The 9570-nt window shown below is 40.9% G+C and overlaps 1 non-coding gene across 1 annotated transcript; it reads right to left on the bottom strand.

Moving 5' to 3' along the window:
- Positions 1-1183: 1183 nt before the first annotated feature.
- On the bottom strand, positions 1184-1286 carry LOC149813276 (small nucleolar RNA R71). Its single transcript, XR_016428445.1, has one exon. It is a non-coding gene; the product is annotated as a small nucleolar RNA R71 (small nucleolar RNA).
- Between the last annotated feature and the right edge of the window lie 8284 nt (positions 1287-9570).

Below are 9570 nucleotides of genomic sequence, written 5' to 3'. Positions count from 1 at the left end.
AGAGGACTTAGTGCTGTGTCATTTTCATTTTAGTGACTAATTGTAGTTGTATTAACTTTATAATTGTAGATTGACATTTGTAATTAATAAATTAAACTTTCTAGAAATATCTTGATTAATTCTTGTTCCCTGAGGATTCGACCCGTACTTACCACTTTGTGGAAAGTCGGTTTTTACACTTTTGGTTGACGATTTTCCAAAGTTTTATTGCAAATACTTGTTTTAAAAATATCATTTCAAAATATCAACCAAATTTTGGCGGCGTTGCCGGGGAACGGCGAATTAATTACTTTATTTCTTAGAGTTTGATTTATTAATTTGTTTTAGTTAGTTAATTAGTTGTTTTCTTTTTAGTTAGTAGGATTAGTAAGTGAATATAGGATTAACATAGTTAGTAAATATAGGATTCATGTACTGTTCTTTCTAGGATTCACTTAATTATCATTCTGCATGGAGCGATTAGACAGGTGGGTTTTAGAAAAACATACTTTGTGATTTCCTGTATTTATTTGTTTCAGTATTTTAGAATAGTTTACTTTGCTATTTATTTATTTAGTTATAGAATTTTGACATAGATAGATAGCATCTCTGTTTCGTAGTACTGTTATTTGTTTATTTACAGTTTAGTACCTGTATTAGTTTAGATTTAGATTTAGGTTGTCTGCTTACATCTGGTCTTAGTACCAGTGTATGCAGGGGCGATGAGGTCTAGGAACCCCATTACATCCATTTGTTGATAACCCAGAGAGAATTTTACATTCTCATCGAAGTTCGACAACAATGGTTGACATGGATCCTCCACCTCCACCCCCAGTTCATCCACGTCCTCTGCGGGAATACTTCATTCCCACAGACTATGTTCAGGCATCCTGCATTCAGAGACCCGATGTAGGAGCGCCTCATTATGAGATTAAGGCCAGCATTATTCAGATGCTTCCATCTTTTTATGGCCTTTGTCATGAAGATCCCTACTGACATTTAGATGAATTCCTCGAAATTTGTTCTACTATTAAGATACAGAATTTCGATGATGATGCTTTAAGGTTGACTCTATTCTCCTTTTCATTGAAGGACAAAGCCAAGTATTGGCTAAAGTCCATAGATTCTGTAGAAACAGAGTCCTGGGATCAATTGCAACTGGAGTTTCTTCAGAAATACTTTCCCATTGGTCGTACGAACCAATATCGTAGAGCCATCACTAGCTTTTCAGAGCTAGATGGTGAGCGCTTTCATGAGACCTGGGAGAGAATGAAGGATCTCCTCAGGAAATGTCCCCATCATCAGGTGCCAAAATGGCAACTGGTGCAGAGCTTCTACGATGGATTGTCTGACAAAAATCGTCAGATGATCGACTCTTCATGTGGAGGGACATTCATGCTAAAGAGCGAGGACGAAGCATGGAGGCTATTTGATACATTGGCCGAGAATTCACTCCACCATGCTTCGAGCTCTCATTCGGATAGAGCCACACCCAGCATTCAGAAGAAAGCTGGTGTTCTTGAGATTGGTCCATCTAATGCACTACAGTGCAAGGTAGACATGATTGCTCAGAAGCTGGACCAGCTTCTCTCAGGACCATCCACTACACAGCAAGTGTGTACTCTTTGTGCCAGTCCGGCACAATATATCATTGAGTGCCCTTCGGCAGCTCAGTACCCTGAATTTGTTCAAGAAAAAGTTCAGGCATCTCAGGGTTACGTCAGACCGCCGAATAACCCATTTTCATCGACATATAATCCGGGTTGGCGTAACCACCCCAATTTTTCATGGAAGAATCCACAGTCTTCCATGCAGATGCCTACATCCTCTCAGCCAGTTCGGCAACCATCTTTTAATCAGTCATTCCAGAGGCCGAGCTATTCTCAGTCGTCTTCTTCTTCAGTCCCTCCCCTGATTCAGCAAGAGTCTGCCCCGCAGACAACTTTTGAGGAGAGACTTCTCCAGGCATTCCAAGAGGTGAAAACCTCTAATCAGAACGCCTTCGATAAGTGTAGCCAGATATTGAGCTCACATACGCAGTCCATTGCGAAGTTAGAGTCGCAAATGGGACAGTTAGCTAAGGCTATCAGTAGGAGACCTGAGGGTACATTACCGAGTCAGACTGTCATGAACCCGAAGGGCAAGGACCAGATGACTGGAGGCCTGTTTCATACTGAGACACAGCAGTAGGCCAAATCTATTATGACTCTGAGGAGTGGACATGAGTATCACATTGAGAGCAGAGAAAGAGAGAGTAGAGATAGGATAGAGGAGCCAGAGACCATTGTTTCACCTACGTCGGCTCAGCCATCATCATCATCCCCATCCCCATCTTCATCTTCATCATCATCATCATCTTCATCTTCAGTGCAGAAGAAGGATAGGAGTGAGACTTCTCACAAAGAGAAGGAACCACCCGAGTTTATTCCCCCACCACCCTATCCCAAAGCATTAGATTCTCCTGGATATAGAGGGAAGCAAGGTGCGAAGATCCAGGACATGCTTGACATCTTTAAGCATGTGCAGATCAACCTACCTTTGCTTGATGCGATTCAGCAGGTGCCGGCATATGCCAAATTCCTGAAAGAGCTATGTACGCAGAAGTGTAAATCTAGAGAGAGAGTTCCTAATAGGGTCCATCTGACTGAGCAGGTGAGTTCAGTACTTCAGCATCAGACACCACCAAAGCTCAAGGACCCTGGAGCCCCGATCATTGCGTGTACCATAGGGAACATCCGGATAGAATGCGCTTTGCTCGATCTTGGAGCAAGTGTGAACATTCTGCCGGAGTATTTCTTTGATTCTTTCAGGCTAGGAGAGATGAGATCGACTCTGATTACACTGCAGCTGGCAGATTGTTCCGTCAAGGTACCGAGAGGTGTCTTAGAGGACGTGCTAGTTAAGGTGGATGACTTTTATTTCCCAGTCGATTTCATTATTCTTGATATGAAAGGAGTAGACAGCCAGCACCAGACTCTGATCATTTTAGGCAAACCATTCTTGGCGACTGCCAATGCGTGCATCAACTGTAGGACCGGAGCCATGGATCTCTCATTCGGCAATAGGAAAGTCAAGCTGAATATTTTCAATGCCGCGATGGGTCCAGCAGGAGACATGGACTGCTTTCATGTAGATATTGCACATGAGTTAGTGGAGCAGCAGCTCGAGTTGTATATTACTGAAGATTCTTTAGAACTGTACCATATAGAGAAGAATAATGGTGTAGATAGTGTAGATGTGTCTAGAGTGTTGTCAAAGAGACCACCTTGGGGAGCTGTCATTGAGACTCTCCCACCACTTGCGGAAACCCCCGCCAAGTCTTCGATCGAGTCACCCCCGAAACTTGAGTTCAAACCCTTACCGGATTCACTCAAGTATGCATACCTCAGAGATGATGAGACTCTGCCTGTGATCATCTCGTCCTTGCTCACTAAGGAGCAGGAGCAGAGATTACTGACTATTCTTCGAGAGCACAAGGCAGCGATTGGCTAGGGAGTTGCTGATCTGAAAGGGATTGATCCTTCATTCTGTATGCATAGAATTCATTGTAATGAGGAAGTCAAGCCAGTTAGAGATATGCAAAGAAGGCTAAATCCCAACATGAAGGAAGTGGTGAAGAACGAGGTGGTGAAGTGGTTGGATGCTAGAATCATTTACCCTATTTCTGATAGCCAGTGGGTCAGTCTGATTCAGGTTGTACCGAAGAAGTCAGGACTCACTGTGGTTGAGAACGAGAAGGGTGAGAGAATTCCGATGAGGACCACTACAGGATGGCGAGTCTGTATCGATTATCGGAAGCTGAATGTGGCAACTAGGAAAGATCATTTCCCATTGCCATTCAGTGATCAGATCTTAGAGAGACTCGCAGAGCAGAGCTACTACTGTTTTCTAGATGGATATTCGGGATACAATCAGGTAGCTGTCCATCCTGACGACCAGGAGAAGACTACGTTTATATGTCCTTATGGCACCTTCGCGTTTAGACGTATGCCGTTCGGGCACTGCAATGCCCCGGCCACTTTTCAGAGGTGCATGCTTGCTATCTTCTCGAACATGATTGATGATGTGATGAAAGTTTTCATGGACGATTTTTCAGTGTATGGCTCTTCATTTGAAGATTGCCTCCAAAAACTTACTCGAGTACTGAGTAGGTGTGCGAAGACAAATCTTGTCCTTAATTGGGAAAAGAGCCATTTTATGGTCCAGGAGGGGATTGTGCTTGGACACATTGTGTCCAAGCGAGGCATTGAGGTTGACAGAGCGAAGGTGGAATCCATTTCTCGTTTGACTCCACCCACCCCTCTGAGGCAGATTCGGTCATTCTTAGGGCATGCAGGCTTTTATAGGTGGTTCATAAAAGATTTTAGTAAAATCTCTTGACCGCTTTGCACTTTATTAGAGAAAGACCAGCCCTTTGTTTTCGGTGAGATATGTATGAAGGCCTTTGAGATTCTCAAAGAGGCCTTGATTACTGCACCTATTTTGAGACCTCCGGATTGGACTCTCCCATTTGAGATTATGTGCGATGCATCTGATTATGCTATGGGGGCTATTTTAAGACAATGCGTTGATAGGAAGCCCTATGTGATCTACTATGCGAGTAGAACTCTATCTGATGCTCAGATGAATTATACTACGACAGAGAAGGAACTACTTGCCGTAGTTTTCGCATTGGATAAGTTTAGGTCCTATTTACTCGGTTTGAAGGTGGTTGTCTATTCTGACCATGTTGCATTGAAATATCTGTTGAATAAGAAAGACACCAAACCGAGATTGATTCGTTGGGTTCTACTACTACAAGAGTTTGATCTCGAGATTCAATTTAAGAAGGGAAGCGAGGATGTAGTAGCGGACCATCTGTCCAAACTGATCGTGGAGACCACGCAGGATCAGAGGCCGATCAATGATTCTTTCCCCGATGAGCAGATCATGATAGTCAGTACATCGCAGTTACCCTGGTTTGCAGATATTGTGAACTATCTGGTTTTGAGGCAGATACCTGAGCATTGGAACAAGAATGAGCGTGAGAGATTCCTATCTCAGGTGAGGCACTATTATTGGGATGAACCAGAGTTGTTCAAATACTGTGCAGACCAAATCATTAGGAGATGTGTTCCGGAGGAGGAGTACCAGCCCATTCTGAATTTTTCCCATTCATTAGCCTGTGGAGGGCAATTTAGCAGTAGGAAGACGGCTGCAAAGGTTTTACAGTCAGGATTTTATTGGCCCACACTCCACAGGGATGCTCATGAGTTCTGTAGGCGATGTCTTCGATGTCAGCAGATTGGGAACATGTCCAAGAGGGACATGATGCCCTTGCTTCCGATTTTGATAGTCGAGATTTTTTATGTTTGGGGCATTGATTTCATGGGACCATTTCCGCCTTCATTTGGAAATTTATACATTCTGGTGGCGGTTGATTATGTGTCCAAATGGGTCGAGGCTGTGGCAACCAAGACCAATGATCATAGAGTAGTGCTTAAGTTCATTAAGCATAACATTTTCAGTCATTTTGGTGTGCCACGTGCGATGATTAGCGATGGTGGCAAGCATTTTAGGAATGTACAGATAGCTTCTCTGCTGAGAAGATATTTTGTCAATCATAGATTCACCACGCCATATCATCCGCAAAGGAGTGGACAGGTTGAAGTGTCCAATAGGGAGATTAAGCGAATTTTAGAAAAGACAGTTCGCCCGGACCGTAAGGATTGGTCCCAGCGCTTAGATGATGCACTATGGGCATATAGAACTGCATTTAAGTCTCCCATTGGCATCTCCCCGTATCGCCTTGTATTCGGGAAAGCATGCCATCTTCCTGTCGAACTAGAGCATAGAGCGTATTGGGCTATCAAGAAATTGAATTTTGACCTTACCCAAGCTGGCAGAGAGAGAGCACTGTAGCTCTCAGAATTAAAGGAACTCAGGAATGATGCGTATGAGAATGCCAAATTATACAATGCTCGCACGAAAGCATTTCATGATAAGCATATTGACAGGAAAGTGTTTGAGCCAGATCAAAAAGTGTGGCTATACAATTCTCGTTTGCATTTATTCCCAGGGAAGTTGAGATCGAGATGGACAGGTCCTTACATTGTGAAAGAAGTATTTCCCCATGGAGCAGTGACATTATTCGATCCTATGACCCAAGGTACATTCAAGGTGAATGGGCAAAGATTGAAGCCCTTTATTTCAGATTCCTTGCAGGATGGTGAGTATGAGATAGTGCATCTCATAAAGGCATGAAGATTCAACCAGAGGGATGTATAATATATACACTAGTTTATTTTTTATTTCAGTATTTTTCTTTATTCAGTATTTCATTTCATATGTGCTAACATTTGTTTTGATGTATGCAGGATCAATCTAACACTTTATCAGTTACCAGGTGCATGGAAGAGCTTTCAAAGAATTGAAAGATCAGATGAAATTCAACTTCAGAAGCTCAGAGCAAATCAGGTTGTATCTATCCTTTCTCCCATATTTTTGTTAGTGTCTTTTAGTGTGCATTTGCATTACATTTTTATTTATTTTGTATGCCAGTAGGGACAGTGTCATTCAAGCATGGGGTGGATGGTTTAGATGCATGCACACAAAAATGTCAATTTTTTTTTTCTGAATGGTAATTAAAGTAGGCATTTGAGAACAAGTTGTAGCATATATGATTGTTTTTGGCATAATCTAACAGTTTATAAATTTTTAAGCCCCATAAAATTTTTTTCTCTGAACTGATTCAAATAGAGTAGTTATTTATGAGAAAATTCAAAGAAAAGATAGTATTTGATTGTTAGAAAATTTTGAATCACTTTATTATAAGTATGCACAGTATGTTTTGTGAAAGAAATAAGCAATGGAAAGATGTGTTTGAAAAATGAGTTAAAAGAATAGAGCTACGTTTAGTTGTGGACGTCTTCGTGAATCCTAGTAGTGAAACTCAGACACGAGATGAAGTGTTTGAGTCTTTTTTATGAAAAGGATAACGAAAGAGATCATCTACTTGTCTAGTTGATATCTGTGGCCTTTGTAGTTCGAGTAAGTAGAATCTGAAGGGTGTTTTACACCTGGTGCCCCAAAACCAGCTGGTTTGGGAGCCACCGATTCGAAAGCTTGTTACATGGACTGCATAGAAAGCCTAAGAGATAGAGACATTGCACAGGACGAGAGGAAAAGTATACGTAAACTATTAGAATAGAAGGTCTAGTGACTTGAGCAATTAAGTCTGAGGGATACTTCGTATCTAGTGCCCTAAGGTCGGCCGACTTGGGAGTCATTGACCCAAAGCTCGCTACACGGGTCACGAAAACTGACTATTCGAAATAGTGCTCATGTGAGAAGAATGCTCAAGAGAACAAATTGGAAAAAGGGTGAAAAATGAATGAAAGAAAAAGAATGTGCGGACTAAGAAAATTTTCATTGCTTAGGCATATATGTGTATTACTGTGCAGAAAATATACAAGTGAGAATAAATGAGTAAAACATGAGAATACTTGACTTTCGGAGAAAAATCATGAACTAGCTACAATATTAGAAAAGTGAAGGAAAAGAATTTTTACTGTGGTGGCATGAGATTTTTAAACTTGTTTTGAGAATGTCAATTACATGAAATATTTATTACAACTGCATTCTTAAGAGCCTAATATTTTTGAAAAATCATCCTCGCATTCCATTGATGTTTGTGGGTAGCATCTCTGCAAACCCTCACGAGACCTTACTCGTCCATTAGTGTAAGCTAGGGGTTTAAAGGGCTTGTTGCATACGCTAAATGCAACCGTGATTCCTACGAAAGTGAGTTAGTATTATGCATTCATGCTTAGCATTTCTTGTCTTCGTTGCATAGCATAATTAGGGTTTGTTAAGGGACTAACAAACATTCATGCATGGGGGTATTTGATGATGCATGAAATGCGCATCATGTTAATAAGTTTTTCATGCATTATGTATCAAGTTTAAGGTTTTAAACCCATGTTTAGATGTATTTTGATAGTAAGGGGTTAAGGTTCGAATTTCAGAAAAATCGGAGTTAAAATGAGAGAGTTATGGCTATTTCAGTGTTTGGGCACGAATTTTGAGGTGGATCGGATCCATATCCGACCCAATTAGGTTATTTGGACTTTGGATCAACCCTTAGAAAGCCCAAAACCCAACCCACACGTCTATCCATATCCAATTCAAAATGTTTTGCAGAAACCCCCCTAGAAAATGGCGCCTAGCAAATTTTTATTTTTTAACCCTGTTTCTGAAATTCCAAAAAAGTATAAATAGTTTTTTCCAGCAAACCCTAGGCGTCTTTGGCTTTGTTTGGATGCCCCCTACAGTGATTCTACTCCAGCAGCTCCTTCCTCTCCATCCTCCCACGTTTTGGCCATTGAAGATCGGTCTATGCTTGGGTTTCAAGCATATTTTGATCCCCTTGTGTTTTCTCTTCATTGCTTCCTTTTTCCTTGCTGTCTTCTCATCATTTTTCTGTACTTTTGCAGGTGTAGCAGAGGTGGAGACTACTAACCTTGTGTGAGAGTGCGAAACACACCAACAAGGTGAGCCGGCTCTACCTCCATCCGGCTTTCTACACCCTCCGATCGAGAATCGGCGCATTATCCATCTTCGGTGGATCTCCAACGTGTAGCAGCTGCAAAGGTGCTGTTTTTTGGTGAAGTCCAGCATTCTCGAACTGTTTGGGACATCCAAATCCAGCCACGGTCCGCTCTTCTTCATCCCCCCGGTCGTCGGATCTTCCAAGAGGTAGGTCTTCTTCTCCCTTCTCTTCTAGCTAAAACCGAATTGAGTGTCGATTTTATTTTCTTATTTTCTGAGTGTTTCTTGTTTTCTTTTTGTTTTCAACCTTAGAATAGAGTTCGTGCATAGGCCAGCACGCTAGATTAGGTTTTCTTTCATTGATTATGTATTTGATTGGTGTTTTTCCATCGTTTTTCTCTCAAAAGATGTAAATCGGCTAGAGGTTTTTCTAGATGATTTGTTTTTTTTTTTCAACGTGTTCTTGGGTCTGTTCTACTGAAAATCAAAGTATAAAATTTCATTTTTGATTTATTTTATTCGTGGCATTTGATTGTGTCTTGTTTGCTTTCATTTTTGAAAGAGAAAAAAAAATCGGCTACAGTTATTCTAGCCGATCTTGGCCTTTTCGTTGAAGGTATGTGAGTCCATTGTGTGATTCGTGTTGCCTACCATTTGTTTTGCTGTTTACAGTCTAGTTAAGGTTGTGTTAGTCAAGTTTCTTGTATTTAGGTCTTTCCAAATTTCGTTTTGATGTCTTAGTGCTTTAGGTGTTTTGTTTTATTGTGAAAATTACAAAAATCGATTTTCATTTCTTTATGTTTTTAAATAAACTCCAGCATAGTGCTGTTCATGTTTGCATTTGAATAATTAGGAGTTCGTTTTATTATATTTTAATTTAATTTTATCAAAATAGTGGCTACTTAGTAAAATCGGTTTTTTGTTAGTTTATGTTTTATTATTTTTTAGTTTTTTTTTAGTCTTCTTCTTCCCCAAGGTGGGGCGGCAGCCATTAGAGCTCCAATTGAGCTCTAGGTCGATTTTTTTTAGAAAGCATTCATTGCAATTTGGTAGATTAAGAAG

This window comes from Nuphar pumila, chromosome 16 (genome assembly GCF_984573655.1).
Source record: "Nuphar pumila chromosome 16, dmNupPumi1.hap1.1, whole genome shotgun sequence".
Classification (NCBI taxonomy): domain Eukaryota; kingdom Viridiplantae; phylum Streptophyta; class Magnoliopsida; order Nymphaeales; family Nymphaeaceae; genus Nuphar; species Nuphar pumila.
The sequence above is the reverse complement of the archived record's forward strand: the minus strand, read 5'-3'. Positions and strand labels throughout refer to the sequence as shown.